This window comes from Dendrobates tinctorius, unplaced genomic scaffold (genome assembly GCF_039654945.1).
Source record: "Dendrobates tinctorius isolate UK_male_01 unplaced genomic scaffold, ASM3965494v1 ptg000102l, whole genome shotgun sequence".
Lineage (NCBI taxonomy): Eukaryota > Metazoa > Chordata > Amphibia > Anura > Dendrobatidae > Dendrobates > Dendrobates tinctorius.
Genome location: NW_027361770.1, coordinates 28,787,530 through 28,808,317, shown reverse-complemented (window position 1 = coordinate 28,808,317; position 20,788 = coordinate 28,787,530).

Here is a 20,788-nt window from a genome sequence, read left to right as displayed (position 1 = left end):
GGTTCCCTAAGTCTCCACCCCTGGTTCGGCGAGCGGAGCCCAGGAAGGCCGCTCAGGACTTATCTGGGGAAGTAGGGAGCCACATAATCTGCTGGCAGTGCCAGGAACCAAGTCATATGAGAGCTGATTGCCCCCACCTAGCTGAGCCCATGAACACAAACTTTGGGTACCACCAGTCTCACTATGCCGAACCGATGTGTGCAATGGAGACCCCGAAAGGTCCCAATATGGAACATTTGTGTCGGGTTGAAGTGGAAGGCACACCAGCTGTGGCACTATTGGACTCAGGGGGTCTTGTAACCCTGGTACAAGCCAGCTGGATACAAACCAGCGAGTATACGGGTCGGAAAATAGGGGTGGTGATAAACACGCCAGCGGGAAGGCAGTGCCACGAGGTGGGGGTTGTGACTAATCTGTATTATGAAGTGATAATTGGAAGAGACTTTCCTTTATTTTCTGTGCTGTGGCCTTCTGTTGTCCCACCCACGGAGCAACTGCCGTCACCAGAGGCAACCAGGTTACCTTCTCCAGTAGGGCATGAACCTGGTGGCCCGGAAGAAGAAGTGCTGGCGGTAGGGGTAACCTTCCCTTCGGTGAAGGAGGGGAGGAATTTTCCCATAGAAGTATTGGCTGGAGAGGTGGAAGACTTGCCGCCGGGACCCGAGTTGTCAGACTTGAATGTAGCAAGTGACAATTTTGGTACAGTGCAACTCCGAGACCCTACTTTGGCCCGGGCCAGAGAAAATGTACTGTTTGTTAATGGGGGAACCCCAACAACCTGGGGCAGCTACAGTGTTGCCACGCTTTGAGCTGAACCAAGATTTGTTGTACCGAGTGGAGAAAATACGTGGGGAAATGGTAGAACCGTTACTGGTACCTCAGGCATATCGTAGGCTGGTAATGGACTTAGCGCATGTGCATGTACTTGGGGGGCATTTGGGCCAAAAGAAGACCCTAGACTGAATTCTGCAGTGTTCCACTGGCTAGGGGTCCATGAAGAAGTTAAACGGTACTGTAATTTCTGTCCAGTGTGCCAGGTAACTAGTCCCCAACCTCACTTTCGGAGTCCCTTGGTGCCTTTACCAATCATAGAGGTACCCTTCGAGAGAGTGGCAATGGATCTGGTGGGGCCTCTCAATAAGTCGGCAAGGGTACACCAACATATCTTGGTAGTTCTAGATTATGCTACCCAATATACTGAGTCAATTCCTCTGCGCCACATATCAGCTAAGCATATAGCAAAGGAACTCATGGGCATGTTTTCGCGGGTGGGGATTCCTCAAGAAATTTTAACAGACCAGGGAACCCCCTTTATGTCAAAATTATGAAGGAACTCTGCCGTTTGCTAAATGTTAAACAGTTGCGCACATCGATCTATCATCCCCAAAGAGATGGTCTGGTAGAAAGCTTCAATAAGACGCTGAAGAACATGTTAAAAAAAGCAGTTTCCAAAGATGGGAAGGACTGGGATCTCTTATTGCCATATTTGTTGTTTGCAGTGCGGGAGGTGCCTCAGGCATCTACGGGGTTCTCGCCCTTTGAACTATTGTACGGCAGACATCCACGGAGCTTACTTGATATAGCCAAAGAGGCCTGGGAGAGCCAGCCTACCCCCCACAAAATTATGATAGAGCATGTTGCAAAAATGCAAGAAAGAATGGAGACAGTTCTATCCTTAGTCCGGGAACATATGGAGGCAGCACAACAGTCACAGAGTCGGGTCTATAACCGGGTGGCTCGGGTAAGAACCTTTAGCCCTGGGGATCGGGTGTTGGTACTTGTGCCTACCGTAGATTGCAAATTTCTTGCAAGGTGGCAGGGACCCTACGAGATCATGGAAAAGGTGGGGCCAGTAGACTACAAGGTACACCAGTCAGGACGAAGAAAGCCAGAAAAGGTTTGCCATGTTAATTTGCTTGAACCATGGAAAGATATAGAAAACTTTGGTGGGGATAGTTCGTTGCCTGCGTTTCAGATGGAGAAGGTTCCATCACCTCGGGGCAAGGCAGGAGAAGCCCAATCCACAGTCAAAATTGCAGATACTTTGCCTCCTAGACAGGTTGAGGAGGTCCAGGAGTTCATTAGCCGAAATACAAATGTTTTTCGGAGCTCCCCGGATGCACCTCCCTAATCCAACATGACATTGTCACGGAGCCACAGGCCAAAGTCCGACAATAGCCATATCGGGTGCCTGAGGCCCGGCGACAAGCCATCTCAGAAGAGATAAAAACTATGCTACAGTTAGGGGTTATAAAAGAGTCCCAAAGTGAGTGGGCCAGCCCAATAGTCCTAATAGCCAAGCCTGATGGGTCTCTAAGATTCTGTAATGATTTTAGAAAACTTAATGACATTTCAAAGTTTGATGCCTACCCTATGCCTTGGGTTGACAAGTTGATAGAGTGATTTGGGCAGGCATGGTATTTTACAACTCTGGACCTCACAAAAGGTTATTGGCAGGTACCCCTAACAAAGGCGGCGAAGGAAAAAAACGCTTTTGTAACACCCGAGGGGCTGTTCCAGTATAAGGTGTTAACCTTTGGGTTGCATTGCGCACCAGCAACGTTCCAGCAATTAATGGATATTGTTCTCCGTCCCCATCGCCGCTATGCCTCAGCCTATCTAGACGATATTATTGTGTACAGCACAGACTGGGAAAGTCACTAAGCAAAAGTACAGGCAGTGGTAGACTCTCTGCGACAAGCAGGGCTAACTGCCAACCCAAAGAAGTGTGCCATAGGGTTGGTGGAAGCTCGGTACTTGGGTTACATCATTGGGAGAGGAGTTCTTAAGCCTCAAGTAAACAAAGTGGAGATAATTCAGAACTGGCCCCGTCCCCTCACAATAAAACAGATAAAATCCTTTTTAGGTTTGGTGGGATATTACAGGCGGTTCATTCCCAACTTTGCAACCCTGTCTGCGCCTTTAACAGACTGCTTAAAAGGGAGGAAATCTGTGATGGTCCACTGGAATGATCAGTTAGAGGAGGCCTTTACAAAGTTAAAATGGGTACTGTGCAGTACACCAGTCCTGATCACTCCAAATTTCAAAAAAGAGTTTGTTGTGCAGACGGATGCCTCTGAGATAGGGCTCAGTGCCGTGCTGTCTCAGGATGTTAACGGGGAAGAGCATCCCATTAGTTTCCTAAGCAGGAAGCTTACCCCAGCTGAAACCAGGTACAGTATTGTGGAGAGAGAGTGCCTGGCCATCAAGTGGGTACTGGAGTCATTGCGCTATTTGCTGGGGAGAACATTTCGGTAGGTGACAGATCATTCCCCTCTTACGTGGATGAGTCAGGCTAAGGAGAGGAATGCCCAAGTCACCAGGTGGTTCCTGTCCCTGCAAAATTTAAAATTTTCAGTAGAGCATCAGGCAGGCATACTACAGGGGATTGCAGATGCCCTGTCCAGAGTTCACTGTATGTCATGTGCCCACCCCCTTAGGGTTGACCATAGGAGGGAGGTATGTGGTACAGTAAAGGGTGTTTTACTGGATGGGAGATACATTTCTCCCAGCAGATTAATGTTTGGTCGGGTTTTTCCCTAAAGACAGGACCTGCGATGATGTCATGGTCACGTGATCAGCCCATGTGATGTCTACCTCACTTGTGGGAGGGGTTATGGCTATGTAATGGAGGTTGGTGTTTGGCACATGGTGAGTGTGTGTCTGGAAGTTACAGGAACTTGGCTGGACTTAGCCTGAACTTGTATATAGGATCCCTGTGCTGCAGGACTATAGCAGCAAGATTCTCAACAACCCTGGGAATGGCACCTGGCGGATGCCACGGACCTGGCAGCTGTTAAGTTAAGCCCGTCCCGTGCAAGGGGTGAGTCTGGGACCAGTGGTTCTCCCAGCTGGAGTATATTTATGCTTTTCCTTACTTTCTGTTAATCTGCTGTTTGCAACGTGACATTAAACCACTGAAATTGGACTTTAAGCCTGTGTGCTGCCTCATTACTGCAGCCCTGCCATTACCTACCAGAGCAAATCCCTACAATATATACTGTATATATATATACATATATATATAGACTGTATATATGCTTTCACAAATATTTGAGGCTATTGACCCATTATATGTCCATCTTGCAAGCCGGCGAGAAAATCTCACCGTACAGATGCCATACAGATGCCATATGGATATCAAATGGGTACTTTGATGCGAGGAAATCACATCCTCGCATTGCACACGGATCACTGTTCATGAAACATTTGTGCAATTCTCGTCCGTGTAAAACGAACCAATATTTTATACGTCTAGTGTGACTCCAGCCTTAGAGGTCAGTTTTAGCATTTAGTGAACATGCTAACAAAAAGCAAAACAAAGAACAATTGTGACATTGCAATTTCACCACACTTTGAATTTTTTTCACATTTTTCAGTACACTATATGTCAAAACCAATAGAGTCATTTAAAAGTACAACTTGTTCTGCAAAAAACAAGCCCTCACTTGGCTATATTGATGGAATAAATAAAAAGTTATGGTTCTGAGAAGAAGAGAAGCAAAAAACGGAAACTCAAAATCAGAAGAGTCCAAGGTGGTGAAGGGGTTAAGCAATAGGTCATCTTAAGGATTTGATCTTAGGCAACAGTTTCAGATTTTGACCCTCTTTGTTCTAAATGTTGTTTTGTAGTTACTATATATTTTATTTGATACGTGAATGCATGCATTGATGTATCCTTTTTCTCCTTTTTTTTAGATTTTATTAATATATCTATTCTCCATCTATTTTTTCCAGAAAAAAAAACACAATAATGTACTTATCTTCCATATGCTTTTCAAGTATCCTGACATTATTGCTTGTGGTATATTTGTAATAAAATCATATAAAGGTAAAGACAGGTTATAGAGTTTACTGTATCTGGTATATCTGGTATGTCTGATATCAAAATTCCACTGAGCTTAATTTCTTAATGGGAAGATGGTCAGACTGACAGCTTTGAACATATGACATTACACAACATGGACCACTACATTTCTGAACATAAATATCTCTATCTTGATGATACGCCATGTAGATGTATAATCAATGCTTTGTCAGTGTTTGAAAGCTGAAAATGTGAATGCATACAATCAGCAAGGGATGACAAGACGTGTGTGAAGAACCTGCCTTGTGCACCATTTCAAAGTTCTGTCTTTTGGTGTTTTTTTTATGCCCCTTTGTTTTTGCAGCTAGAATTCTGGATGTTGAACATTGATGGGATAATGCACATTTGTGCCTTTGAAGATATTTCTGTATGCATTCCAGATTTCTCAGCACCTCACAGGCATGTCTACAGGTGAGCTTCTACCCTGCCAGTATCAACTTCCGTTCTGCCTAAAGCTTGATCGTTCTAGCAGGCACTTTTCACATAACAGTGTTTTTGGTGGCTTGTCATCCTTACCAGGAAGATATGACTGATCTTCAGCATCTTTCTGTGGTAGATTTACAATGTATGAATAACATCATTTTAATCACTTGTCACATATATTTAGACTATAATGCATTAAGACAATGATCGCATTTTAACTTAGCACTTAAAAAATACAAAAACAATTTAAGAATGGCTAAAAAATGACTGGAATAAATAAAGAAAAGGAAAGATACTAAGTACGGATATCTATGCAGAGGTGTACCTTATTTTCACCCATTATCATCTGACAAATCTCATGCTAGATGCAGATTATTAGATAATAGTAAGTTTAAGGCCTAAGTAAGACAAAATGCACCCAAAATTTAAAACATATAAGTATGAGCGAACATGAGTATAGCAACACTAAGAGAAGAGCACACAATGACTTTTAGACACTGGAACACTTGCCAAGATTTGCAGGCAGAAGGTGCTGAAGGAAAACACCAGTAGTGTTTTTCTTAGACTAACTTTTTAGAGTCATTATTGTTGTTGTTTTTTTCATTGGTTATTATTTTACTTGTATGTACAGTGAGCAGCTTCCAAGCTGAAATCATCTAAGAAATTATCAAGTCACTTCTTTTAACTCCTTTCAACTTTGCAATCTTTAAATGCTTAAAACAAGCTCAAAAGACTGAACATAAACACTGCTTTTTTCATGGATATAAGAGGTGAGCAGATCTTTAGAAAGTAGAGTTTGCTAACATCACTTAATTTTGCAAAAAATTTGGTATTGCGATGAATATTTTTGTGCAAATCTCATTACTCGAAATCTTGCAATTGCTTGGAAAATACATATGGAGACAGTGGAGAGAGTGAGAAAACCCTGCTGACTCTAAGAGCTTACACTCTTTATTAGAAAAAGACAATCCCGCTGACCAAAAGCTTTCACTCCACTCCACAAAAGAGAGGGAGAGAGGACCCTGCTAATCCTAAGAGCTTGTACTCTGCAGAAAAGAGAGACTTACCCAATGATTCTGGAGATGGAAAATAACTGCCATAAAAACTGTGCTCTTCTGGAAACTGCTGAGTTTTGATGGCCCAGGTCTTGACAACTGCAGTACAAGACATGATACGTGTCACGTAGACCCGTCCTGTGTGTCGCGACCCGCAGGCCGGTAACTAAAATAACAAGACGCGGCACGTGATACTGTCCTGCGTGACACGGCTTGCAGGCCGGTAACTAAAACAACAAGACAAGGGGAAGGGAAAACAGTTACAATGGTAGGCCCTGCGATAGGGAAAGAGGACGTGGAGACCTCCTGCACTCCCCTGAGTCAGTGTCCCTAACACTCCTAACGTTCCCTATGCCGGTTCCGCACCGGGCGCCGATCAGGAACCTGTTGCCCAAGCACACCCTACACCTATCCCTTGCTAGGGAGCTGGGTGGCGCAGGCACTGGCCCCATCGCATACACACTAAGGCCTCTTTCACACTTCAGTTTTTTGTGTCAGTTAAAATCCGCCAAAAAGGCGGACAAGCGGATTCGTTCCTAACTGATGTGAACGGATGCCACAGGATCCTTTTTTTTGACGGAACCGCAGAATGAGACCGCTGGCTGGGAAGAGGAGAGAGAGAGAGAGATTTTTTTTCCTCCGCCAGAAAGGATTTCAGGGTTAATTTTCTCCCTGACTTCCTTTCTCCGGGCATGCGCACTGGAAAATGCGGATCCAACCACAAAAAAAGTTGTATGGTCCATCCAGGCATGCCGGCGGATGAAAAAAATTTGGCGGATCCTCACAAAAACGGATCCAACGGATGACCATCAGTCAAGATCCGCAAGTAATGCAACTCAATGGGGAAAAAAACAGATCCGCAAAAAAAAATTGCGGATCCGTTTTTTTCAAAACCTGGCGGATTTTGACTGATTGTCAAAAACGGAAGTGTGAAAGAGGCCTTAGGAAAAACACAAACGGGAAAACACCACTTAGCTTTACTTTGTTGCACTTGCTCCTGGCAACAGAGTCCACCACCAGAATGCAGCTCTCCTCCTGAATCACTGCCACCAAGCTCTGTCAGAGCTACAAGGAAATCCCCTATGACTCCTTCCACACCAGGGCTAAGACAGTGCTGCAAGGAACGCTCTCCAGCTCCTTCCTCCACCAAGGATGGTTGAAATGAACACTATCACCAACACTGATTGCAACACCTGTGACTCTTTTATAGCAGAGCCAGAAATCACACCTGCATTATAATCATGTTCACTTAACTAAAGAAACTAGAGTGCAATGACGCTCACCACCACCAGGGGCAAACTTAGAACAAATGACACCACAGTGCAATAATCCTAATGGCCACCGGGGGCAAAAACCAAACTTAAGCACAGCTTAAGAAAAAAAAGGTTACCTGTGCTTTTATCAGTCCTGATCCAGCATGGATCATGACAATACGAGGAGCATTCATTAAAGATTTCCTCTGACCCACTTCCTGTGGACTGAGAGCAATGAAATTTGGCACAGTTATTAGTCCTTCTGTACATAGGTGCCACCTAGGGGCACACACTTCTCCCATCTCTTTAAGCAAATGTAAACACCTCGCTTGTAGAAATCAACAGGTTGCTCCAAAAGTCACATTGTGACTTTGGAAATCAGAGTCTTATCATCTGGAAAATGCTCGCCCATCAAAAAGAACTTCTGTGTTGGAAAGAGGTGATCATGGTACCCTTTGATAGGAAATCCATCAATACTACTCTGTGCTGGTCTCAAAATACTGTGAGCATGACCTTGCCTGTCGAGGGTTGGGCACGGGCCTACTTTGGAAGCGATGAGTCATGATGCTTCCATTTCATCGAATGGACTTTATTCTCAGAATCATAATGATGGACCCAGCTTTCATCCTGTGTGATTAGTCTGTTGAAAAAGTCCTAGTGGTTTCCATGGCACATCATCAATAAAGCCTGAGAGCATTTGACTCATTTCTGCTTCTGGAAAGGTGTGAACAACTGGGGATCCCAGTGAGAGGATACATTATGCTTTTGAAGATGGTCTTGGATGATTTTTTTCATGGACCCTGAAACTTAGGCCTCTTTCACACATCAGTTTTTTGCCGTCAGGTGCGATCCGGCTTTTTTTTGTAAAACCGGATCCAGCGAAATGCAATGCCGGATCCAGTTTTTCCCCATTGACTTGCATTAGCGCCGGATCGCGCCGGATGGCATTGCGTTTCATCCGTTTTTTGCCGGATCCGGCTACTTGTCTCATTCCGGCGTCTGGAAAAAATGGCTACTGTAACGTTTTTTGTTTCCGGCGAAAAAGCCAGAAGCGCCGGATCCGACGCTTCCGGCTTTTTGCCACAATGAAAGTCTATGAGCGCCGGAATGCGCCGGATCCAGAAAAAGACGGATCCAGCCACCGGATCCGTTTTTTTAAGTCTGCGCATGCTCAGATCCAATTGGTCAGCCCCCAGGAAACAGATATAACCTGCTAGACAGATCCAGCAGAAAAACAGATCCGTTTCTACTGTTCTCCAAAATTTATGCCGGATCCGTTTTTTCTAAAAATAGCCGGATCCTGCCTGATGGCAAAAAACTGATGTGTGAAAGTAGCCTAATCTTGACATTTTGGGCTTGGTGCTGAGTGGTTACCCCGCGAGTTTCCAAAATGGTGATCTCCACTTTCTGGATGGTGTGTTCATCAATAGCAGAGTGAGGTTGCCCTGGAATTGGAAATGTTTGCCCTGAAGTCCAACTACATTTGAATTGAAGATGCCATTTCTTGACTGGGAAATGATCACTATAAATCTCTTTCATCTCATTGAACTTCTCTTTTGGTGTGCTTCACCTTGTTTTTATTGAACCAAAATAATTTCACATGCAAAATAGAAGCCAAAATATGAGCAGAAATTAAAAGTGTTTGACATTAGACTGGTATTGATACGATTTTTCAGGGTTGTCCCTTTATAACATCCAACAGTAATCTGCCATCATTGAGTCATTCCAAAAACCCTGGTAGCGGTGTTACATTAATTTAATGTCCTGGTGAAACCAATTGCCTTGTTCATCACTTACATCCCAAAGATTTTGAGGGAAGAAATCTAAATGTGAATGCAAACAGTGCATCTTCAGAGACATGCGACATCAAAGACACTGCATGCATTTAGCAGTTCCTCAACACATTCAAGATATTCTGGAGATTTTTTTTCCTAAGAAGTTTTCACAGATCCACTTGAAGCTTTTCCAAGATCTCAATTCCTTATCATTCAAAGTTCCTTCAAACACATCATCTCTCATAAGCTCTCTGATCTGAGGACCAAAAAATACCCCTTCCTTCAGTTTTGCTGGTGAAATGCTGGAGAATTTATGTTAAATGTATTGGAACCCTTGTGAATTTGTCTTTGCCATGGCTTTCACAAAGTTTTTAACCGCTTCCCGACCGCCCACAGTAGTTAAACGTCGGCGCTAGCTGGGCTTTGTGCAGCGCCGACGTTTGTCTACGGTGGGTGGTCTCGCAGCGCTCAGGACCCCCAGGAGCCTGCAAGCGCTGTGATTCCTGTGCAGAGCCATTGCTCTGACAGGTGACATCGAGACCTGATTAGATCAGGTCCTAATGGTGTTAACCCTTTGCTATCTTCTAGATGCCGCGATCGCGGCATTTAGAAGATAGCAGGAGGAGACCCTTGCTATTTTTACCTTTCAGACGCCCCCCGCAGTCAGATCAGCATTGCCTGGCAGCCGGAGGTCATGTGATGTCCTCTGTCAGCTACGGTGGCTTGTTAGGCTCAGCCTGCAGCTGAGTCTAAGGCCGGAGTCACACTAACCGACGCAAAATATGGTCCGCAGTTTACATGCGTAATACAGATGAATGACCCCTAAATAGTGCTCCGTATGTCATCCGTAAGCAAGGTGTGGTCGCGTATTTTGCGCATGTCAGCATCCGTATGTGAGCCGTATGTAATCCGTATGGCATTCGTATGGCGAGATTTTCTCGCCGGCATGCAAAATGGACATTTAACGGTTTTGAGGCCTGCTAACTATTTAAATCATTAGCCTGCACCCTATTTATTGCCTCAGGAACAGGTGGCTGCCTCCATTTTGTCCATTTGTGACCTTGTCTTCACTAGGTGTGTTGCTGTTGTATGTGCAACATGGCAGACAGTCTGATTTTCAACACAACTGAGCAAGTTCTCTTCAACTGGCTTTTGTCACGACGCTTTGGTCAACCATACCCAGTGATAGTGGATCCGCGGAGGAGGAGACGCATGTGGGTCCATCCATTTTTGAGGCAACGACTCACAAGAGGTCATTTTCACAGCCTCTATTCTTCTCTGCGGGAGCATCCGGCTAAATTCTACCAATATTGTCGCATGAGCCTTGCAACGTTTGATCGACTCTTGGAGACAGTGCGCCCTGGTATAACCTTTCAGGACACAAGGATGCACAAAGCTATATCTGCAGAGGAGCGACTTCAACTCACATTACGGTATGTACTACACAACCACATTCTCTATGTTTATGATGTGTTGCCCAAAGTATGTATTTTTTGCTTCATGGACTAATTTTAATGCCCTCATTTTATTCCAGATATGTTGAAACTTACAGACCAGAATGTTATGTGTAAGATGTACTGAATATCACTTAGTCATTGTGCAACAAAATATGTGTGTGTTATTAGATGTGAATTCATAACAAGTTTTGCATGTATGTACCTTTTTTTTTTTTGTTTAATTTGTGCATTCTAAAAGGTTCCTTTTCTGTTGTTCTTCAGCTTCCTGTCCACTGGCCTGTCTTATGCCGCCCTCCACCATGATTTTCTGATTGGAAGATCTACCATTTCTGGCATAGTCAGGTCGACATGTAGTCAAATATGGTCAACTCATCATGCCCGAGCCCAGGATGGAAGACTGGTTGAGGATATCAATGGACTTTGAGGAGTAATGCCAGTTTCCTAATTGTATTGGTGCCCTTGATGGCAAACATATCTGGGTGCGTAAGCCGCCAAACTCTGGCTCCCAATTCTTCAATTATAAACAATACTTTTCTGTTGTATTGTTGGCTCTGGCTGACCCTCAATACAAGTTTATAATTGTTGACATTGGGGCCTATGGAAGGACGGGAGACTCTCGAGTCTTCAATACTTCCATTATGGCTCGGCGGCTACGCACCAACCAGTTGGATCTACCACCACCACGCCAGCTACCAGGCTCCACTCAAGAATCTATCCCTTATGTCCTTGTGGCAGATGAGGCTTTTCAGCTAACGTGCAATGTCATGAGGCCATATCCCCGGCGCAACCTTGACCACAGGCGCAGAATTTTTAACTTGCGCTTATCACGTGCTCGGCGACTGGTGGAATGTTCCTTTGGCATTCTTTGTGCCAAATGGCGGGTTCTCCAGTCTGCCATTCAGCTGAGGGAACAAAATGTTAATGAAGTAGTTAAAGCCTGTGTGGTTCTTCATAACTTCACCAGGATACATGATTGTTCCTCCTCTGGTGGTGTTGTTCGTGGGTTGGCCAATGTGCGCAGGGTGACATCACCTATCAACCCTCAACATAGACCGCTCTCTGGCCTCAAAGTGTGTGATATTTTCACAAATTACTTTATGTCACCTGAGGGGGAAACGTCTTGGCAAGAGCATGCTGTATCTATGTTATAATTTTGTGGTTTATGTGTGTCTAAATATATATATTTCTACCCCTTCAGATTCTATGACTGTTTAATTGGATTGGTAAGCGTATGTTAGTTTGCTGACACTGTTTTTTAGAATTGAGACAGAGACGTAAAATGTAGTAGCCAAATGTTTACTTGACCCTTTTTTTTAGTTGTTTTTTTTAAATCAAAACATATTATTGCCATATAAGAACTGTGGCAATGTGGCAAATTGGCCTTTTTGCAGATGTGAACATTTTTTCACAAACAATTTTTCACACATACAAAAACAAAAATACAACATAATGCAATACCAAAATGGCTACATTATAAATTTTGGTAATTTGGGGAAGGAGAAGGCGGAAGACCAGCCTGTGGTGGCTGCTGGCTACTTTGCCCAACATCGCCCTGTGTGGGAGCATACTGTTGCCCATGATGTGGGTATTGTACTGCCTCCTGGGATTGGGCTTGGTACTGGCCAAAGTGATATGGAACAGGGGCATCTTGTTGGCTCGGGTAGGCCCATGTCTCATAACCACCAATATAGCCATGTCGTCCCCAACCAGGTTGGGACCAGCCTCCAACACTGGGTGGGAAAAAGTGGCCATATTGGTGGGGTTGGCTAGAGGCAGACGTATGTTGCTGGTGTTGTAAAGGTTGGGTAGGGGGAGGAAGGGGGTGAGGTGTAGGCCCACGTATTTTAGGATCCTTAGAGCCTGCTTGAGCAAGCATCTGTGTGGGTGGTCTAAGGCGCATTAGATTTCTGGGTGAAAGCTGCCACCTCTCCAGATATTCAAACAACTCATATGGGGGTATTGGGGGGTGTGCTTGCATCAAGCAGGATCTGAAAACATCCTCGAATACAGAGCCTCACCTCATGGGAAAGGGCACAGAGATAAAGGGCCAGGCTACGTGAGTATGCCTCCTCGCCATCATCTGTATTCACTCTAGCCAGATAGTTGAGGACCCCTGTGTCCACATTGGTCCGGGTATCTTGGGCAGGGATCTGGCGCCTTCTTCGTCCTCGCCTGGATGGTCCAGCTGGCTGTGGGGAGCCCCGGATCTGGGCAGTTGGGCTGCTGCTCATGTTGCCCTGCTCCTCCAGTATGGCTGATGGTGCAGCAGCAGACGGTCCTGGTGGTGGGGTTTGTGTCGCAGGCAATGAGTTCTCCTGAGAGGATTCTTCAGCCATGCTTCTTGTAGGGGGAGAAGATGGGCCAGCCACCTCATCCCCTACAGGATCAATGATGGGATCTGTATCTGAGCCCGTTCCTCTATCCGTAAAGTTGGACTGAATTCTGTTATGAAATAGAACAGAGCCAAAAATAAATCAATATTTTTGGTCCTGTAAAGTATCTGTGTAATGTGGTGTGAGGTATTTACTTACGGTCTCAGATCCAGAATAGGGGCGAGGAAGGAGAGGCGGTCATAATAGATGTATTTCCTCTTTAAGTAGCCCGCATCACCACTCTTGGACCGCTGCTGACGTTCCTGCCTGTATTGGTCGCGGATGCTGCCCCACCGTCTCATCACATCTTCCACTGCAATGTGACAGGAAATATTATCAATTTCACATATTTGATATGTCAAATTTGCTACCAGTAGCCTAGGCATGTGGCCTTCTGGGGTGTGCTTTCTACCCAGGGAGGCATATCTAGTTGGTCCATCCAGCCCAGATACACAGGGTGACAATAGTTCATGTATCAAGTAACTACACTTAATAACTTGGTTGGCTAGGAGGATAAGGAGCTTGTGGCCTGTGCCAAATGATGGCAGGGTAAAACCATGGGTCACATCAAAATCTACCCGCCTCATGAGGAAAAATAGTACAAGCACATGAAGGGGGGTGGCTGATTCTATATGCATCATTTGATGTGAGGTATTTTTAAACAGTTTTTGGGTTGTACTTACTCAGTTTCTGCTGCTCCTCACGTGGCCGATCACCAAAACCATGGAACATCTGGCGACATATGCGCCTCCATGATGCCTCCTTTCTTGTCCGGTTGGCATAATGGGCATCACGTTGGTCCCAGAGTTCTGGTCGCTCCTGAACTAATACAATAAGCATCTCCACATTGAGGAAATATGGCGCCATGACGCTGCTGTACTCCGTGGAGGAGTACTTCCTGGATGTCTGGAGCGCTTTTTGAGCTCATTTGCATGTCTAGGCTTCCTGATGATGCATTGGCCCATTTCCTGTCACCAGCCAAAAGACCTGCATATTTCTCGCAAGTCACACATGTGATCCGTGTGTAATCCGTATTTTTTGCGCACCCATAGACTTGCATTGGCGTACTACGGGCGTAGTACGCTGACAATCGCAGCATGCTGCGATTGGCATGGACCGTAGAATACGGACGAGAAATATATGGCTGCTTGGGGCAAACCCATAGAGAATCATTGGTCCGTGTGTAATGCGTGCTTTTAACGCCTCTCACTCGTCCGTATTCCTCTCTAGTGTGACTCTGGCCTAACAAGCGACCTCCGTCTGCAGCACTGACAGGTCTCTTGCAATGCAATACATGTGTATTACATGGTAAGAGACCAGTGATCAGACAAATGAAAATTGAAGTCTCATACAGGGACTAAGTAAAATAGTGAAAAAAAATGTTTTAAAACTATTTAAAAAAAATCACAAAATAAATGAAAAAAAAATATTAAACTAATAAATACATATATATTTTTAAAAACAAAAAAAGTACACATATTTGGTATCACCACGTCCGGAAGGAGCCAACCTATAAAATGGTCACACCTGTTCACGCCTTCAGTGCACTTCATAAAAAGAAAAAAAAAGGAGGAAAAACCTTTGCTTTTTCATCATGTCGCCACACAAAAAGTAGAATATGACGCGATCAAAAAGTCATATCAAAATAAAAATGGTATCAATAAAAACGTCATCTTTTCCCGCAAAAAACAAGCTGCCATCCAGCTCCAACAGCGGAAAAATAAAAAAGTTATAGCTTTCAGAATAAAGCGATGCAAAAACAATTATTTTTTCTATAAAATAGTTTTTATTGTGCAAAAACAGAAAAACGTAAATAAAAAAAAAAATATAAATGTGGTCTCACTGCAATCGTACTGACCTGGAGAATAAAGCTTACCCACAGAACGTCATTAAAAAAAAAAAAAATTTCCAGAATTCCTGGCGTTTGATCATTCTGTCTCCCAAAAATCAGAATAGAAAGTGATCAAAAATTTTCATGTGCCCGAAAATGGTACCAATAAAAACGTCAGCTCATTCCGCAAAAAACAAGCCATCACATGACTCTGTGGGCCAAAATATGGAAAAATTATAGCTCTCAAAATGTGGTGAGGCAAAGACTAGTTTTCGCAATAAAAAGCATTTTTTTAGTGTGTGACAGCTGCCAAACATAAAAACCCGGTATACATCTAGTATCGCTGTAATCGCTCCGACTCGAAGAATAAATTCACCAAATCACTAATACCGCACAAGGAATGGCATAAAAAATAAATAAAAAAACTGCTTCTACACAGGCTATTGGTTTTTTCATTCTGCCTCCCAAAGATGGCAGTAAGGCTTGGCGCACATTTATCCTGCGCTCTGCGCTGAGCGCTTACACCAGGGTTTCTGTGTAAATCTCTCATTAGGCACATCAGGGGCTCTCTAAACGCAACATGATTTCCGCTGTCGATTCCAGCCAATTTTGCATTCCAAAAGTCAAATGGTGCTCCTTCCCTTTCAAGCCCTGCCGTGCGCCCAAACAGTAGTATTGTCCCACATATAGGGTATCGGCGTGCTCAGGAGAAATTGCTGAACAAATTGTATGGAGCAATTTCTCCTGTTACCCTTATGAAAATGCAAAATATGAAGCTAAAACGATTTATTTGTGAAAAATGTTGCTTTTTTATTTCCACGGCTTTATGTTATAAACTTCTGTGATGCACCTGTGGGTTCACGGTGCTCAATACACATCTAGATAAGTTCCCTAAGGGGTCTAGTTTCCAAAATGGGATCATTTGTTGGGAGTTTCCACTGTTTAGGCGTGTCAGGGGCTCTCCAAACGCAACATGGCGTTCACTATCGATTAAGCCAATTTTGCATTCTAAAAGGCAAATGGCGCTCCTTCCCTTTCAAGCCCTGCCGTGCACCCAAACAGTAGTATTCTCCCACATATGGGGTATCAGCATGCTCAGGAGAAATTGCAAAGCAAAATGTATAGTCCATTTTCTCCTGTTACCCTTGTGAAAGTAAAAAAAAAGGTCTAAACGAAAATTTTTGTGAAAGAAAAGCACCTGAAGGGTTAATAAACTTCTTGAATGTGGTTTTGAGTACCTTGAGGGGTTCAGTTTTTAGAATGGTGTCACTTTTGGGTATTTTCAGTCATATAGGCCCCCCAAACTCACTTCAAATGTGAGGTGGTCCCTAAAAAAATGGTTTTGTAAATTTTGTTGTAAAAATGAGATCACTGGTCAACTTTTAACCCTTATAACTTCCTAACAAAAAAAAATTTTGGTTCCTAAATTGTGCTGATGTAAAGTAAACATTTGGAAAATGTTACTTATGAGGTTTTTTGTGTGCCATATCTCGCTGATTTAAGGGCATAAAAATTCAAAGTTGCAAAATTGCAATATTTTCTACATTTTCGCCAAATGTCTGATTTTTTCACAAATAAACGCAAGTTTTATGAAAGAAATGTTACCACTATCATGAAGCACAATATGTCGTGAGAAAACAATGTCAGAATCAGCAGGAGCCGTTGAAGCGTTCTAGAGTTACGACCTCATAAAGTGACACTGGTCAGAATTGATAAAGTTGGCCCGATCACGAAGGCAAAAACAGGCTCTGGTGCAAAAGGGTTAATCAATCCCAACTTTACATGTAGTGGAGGAAGAAAGATTTTTGCTGAACATTGTCTCTACCTGGAGCATAGATGTTTCTCTGTCCCCAATCATGATGAACATAATGCTCCACTGTATTTCTACTGTCCCATAAATACAAGAAGCAAAAATATTTTGTGAAACCTCCGTGCATTCCCATAAAAGTCCAATCACTTTCAAATCTCCACAGATATTCCATTGATGATGCTTATATTGTATAGCATCAAAAACAACTGACAGATTTTCATAACTTTCCTTTAGATGACATGAGTGAGCAATAGAAATTGATGGTTTCATATTTCCATTGTGGAGCAACACTGCTTTCAAACTTCTCTGGGATGAGTCAATAAACAATTGCAATCTGCAGCAAAATACTCTTAATTCAGTTCTCCAAAAGACCATTCACATTGTTACAGTACACTATTGGCCCATCAACTGTGAAAAATTGTGTTAAAGTGTGTGATACAAATGGGATATGCATGAGTGAGAGACTGGTATAGATAGGCATCCAGTCAATAAGGTAGTGATTGCAGTACATTGAAACATCCATTTGGATACTATGGATTGTGACCGGAATCTGAACTTTTCCTACCATGAGGAGAGCACACACTCAGGAATGTGAAAAGCAACCACCTGCTCAGGCATTGTTGTGGGAGTTGGAAGGGAGGAATGTGAGAACCAAACCAACTGAGATAAAGGAGGAATGTGAAAAAGAAACAAGTTACTGCGCATGTCAGTGCATGATCATTCCAATTAATATTATAAAAAGTACTGACCTCCTCAGCGGGTGGGGACTTTCCAGACGATTCAAGTGGACGCACTTAGTCTGTGATGCTGACCGAGGAAAACCCCTTCCCGCTGATCGAGGTCCCCCGATGCGAAGGGTGATGCTACAATAACTCGGTAATTGATGCTGAAATCTTTCATGTCATAACTGTCATTTTTTTAAAATCTTGAGACTATTCATGTGCTATGTAAAACAAAATGATTGCTTGCTGAAATAAAAGATTGTCAATAATCTTTGCCTGGTTGGGATGCCAGTGAGCGCTACGTAAGTTAAGGTAAATAACCTAATTTGGGAGAAAATTTAGCAAGACATAAATTGGCGTAGTCGGCAGGATCTTTTTTTTTTCAATATGTTTAAGAAACGAAAGGAAAAGCAGGAGGATGTTGTGGATGTGCCTGGTTGGACTGAGGCACCGTATAATGTATTGGCACATGAGTTGAGCAGTTCTGGACTGGCGGAACAGTGGTCTAGTAAGCTTAAAGGTAGTGAACCCACTGATGTTGTTAAAGTACTCAGGGGTGATGTAGAGTCTTTAGGACGGCGTATGTGGATTTGTTTTCCCTGCAAAGGCAGGTGATGCAGTTAACCCATGATGTTGTTGGTTTACTCATGGGGATCCCTGCAAAGGCAGGTGATGCAGATAACCCCTCGATGTTGTTTAGTTACTCGAGGTTTTCCCTGCAAAGGCAGGTGATGCAGTCAACCCAGGATGTTGTTAATGTACTCAGGGGTGTCCCCGCCAAGGCGGGTGATGTTGTGTCGCTTGGGCGACGAACTTGGATTCTGCTCAGTGCATATCGCGCGATGCATGAGCGGAATCAACAAATGCAAAGGAAGTGCTCTCAATTGGAACAAAAAGTTGCAGAGCTAGGAGGGCAGAAAGTGGTGCTGGATTGCAATACCCATCTGCTCAAAGATAAGTTGGAACATTACCAGAGTGTAGCAGAGAAAGCTGCTATCATAGTTGCTCAAAATAAATATCGCAAGAGAAGAGGAAAAATTAATAAAGAAAAAGTATTCCCACAAAATTCAAAGGTCCAAAAATTAAAATTGCCGGACTAGGAGGACAGGTAATCACCGGAGTACAAACACAAGTTGCTTTGAAAATAGGAAACTTACCGATAAGAAATTACCGTGTTTTAGTAGTACCCATTCCAGAATATATATTGGGAATTGATGTTTTAAAAGGAATGACTTTAAATTTATCCGCTGGAAAATTCTCCTTTGGAGTAAAAAGGGCAGAAATACAAATGAGACCTGTAATGGTAGGAAAAGTAAAAATGCCCCCTGTACATATCCCTCCTGCTACTAAAATGGTGGCAATGAAACAGTATCGAATACCAGGGGGACACAAAGAGATTACTGAAACAATTAAAAATCTCGTGGACGCAGGAGTCATGCGTACCACTACTACTGCATGGAATAATCCAGTCTGGCCAGTTAAAAAGAGTGATGGCTCCTGGCGTATGACAGTGGATTACAGGGAATTGAACAAATGTACCCCTCCATTAACAGCTGCAGTGCCAGATACTATCACTATAATAGAAAATATACAGAGTCATAATGGAACTTGGTATGCAGTGATTGGTTTGGCTAATGCCTTCTTTACAATTCCAATAGAGGAAAAGGCGCAGGATCAATTTGCTTTTACCTGGTTAGGTCGACAGTATACCATGACCAGATTGCCTCAAGGATGGCTTCATAGCCCTACTATTTGTCACCGGACGGTGGCAGAACATCTAGATCAGTTCTCCTTGCCCTCAGATATGCAAATTTCACACTATATTGATGATATAATGATACAAGGAAATGAGGAGCAGGCAGTGAAATCACAATTGGAAAAACTTTTGGTGCATATGAGGAGCAAAGGATGGGAAATAAATGAAGCAAAGGTCAAAGGACCGGCTCAAGTTGTAAAATTTCTTGGAATACAATGGAATAAAGGACATAGGGGAATTTTACCAAAAGTAAAACAGAAGATTATTAATTTCCCTACTCCCAAGTCTAAGCAAGAGACTCAATCTTATATTGGGTTATTTGGATTTTGGAGACAGCATATACCTCATTTAGGACAGATGCTGTCCCCTTTGTATAAAGTTACGAGGAAGAAATATGAATTTCATTGGGGGGAAGAACAACCAACCGCCTTTGAAATGGTAAAAGAGGCCATACAGCAAGCTGTAGAGTTATGGCCAATGACAGCGGGGAGTGTAGAATTGCATGTATCAGTATAAAATATGTATGCAAATTGGTCATTATGGCAACAACAAGGGGGAAAAAGAGTCCCCTTAGGATTTTGGAATCGAAAACTCCCTGATGCTGGAGAAAAGTATACTCCATTTGAACAACAATTGCTAGCTTGTTATTGGGCATTGGTAGAAACAGAACAGCTAACTTTAGGACATGAAGTCTTATTAAGACCAGCAATACCTATAATGCAATGGGTATTGTCTAACCCTAAAACCAATAGGGTAGGACATGCACAGGAACAAAGTATCATAAAATGGAAATGGTACATTTCTGAAAGAGCAAAGAAAGGAGAAGGCGGGATGGCCTCCCTCCATGAGAAAATAGCTGAAATAGGGGAAGAAATCAAATCCCCTGGGAAACCATCTGTCCTGGAAGAGTCCCCTGTAAAATGGGGAAAATCTTATGAAGATTTAACAGAACAACAACAGCAACATGCTTGGTTCACTGATGGGTCAGCTCGATATGTCAATGGAAAGCGACACTGGAAAAGTGTGGCTTATAACCCAAAACTGGAAAAACATTTGATTATGGAAGGTCACGGTAAAAGTAGTCAATATGCAGAATTATATGCTATCTTTCTGGCATTGAGTTTTGAACAAGGGAAGGAGTGTCACCTTTTCACAGACTCGTGGTCTGTGGCTAATGGTCTTGCAACTTGGATGATGGGATGGAAGAAATATGGTTGGTTAATACATGGTAAGGAAGTGTGGGGAAAAGAGGTGTGGGAATTTATAGAAGAAATGGTTCAAATCACACTTACTACTGTTTTTCATGTTGATGCACATATGTCTGCTGACTCACTTGATCGTTTGTTCAATTCTGAAGCAGATAAAGCCGCCGCCATTAGACAGACTTCTGAAGTTGATCAAGAAAAAGAAAAATGGCTGCAAGGTACAGCCGTTTGGGCGCACAACAAGAGTGGACACCTTGGAGAA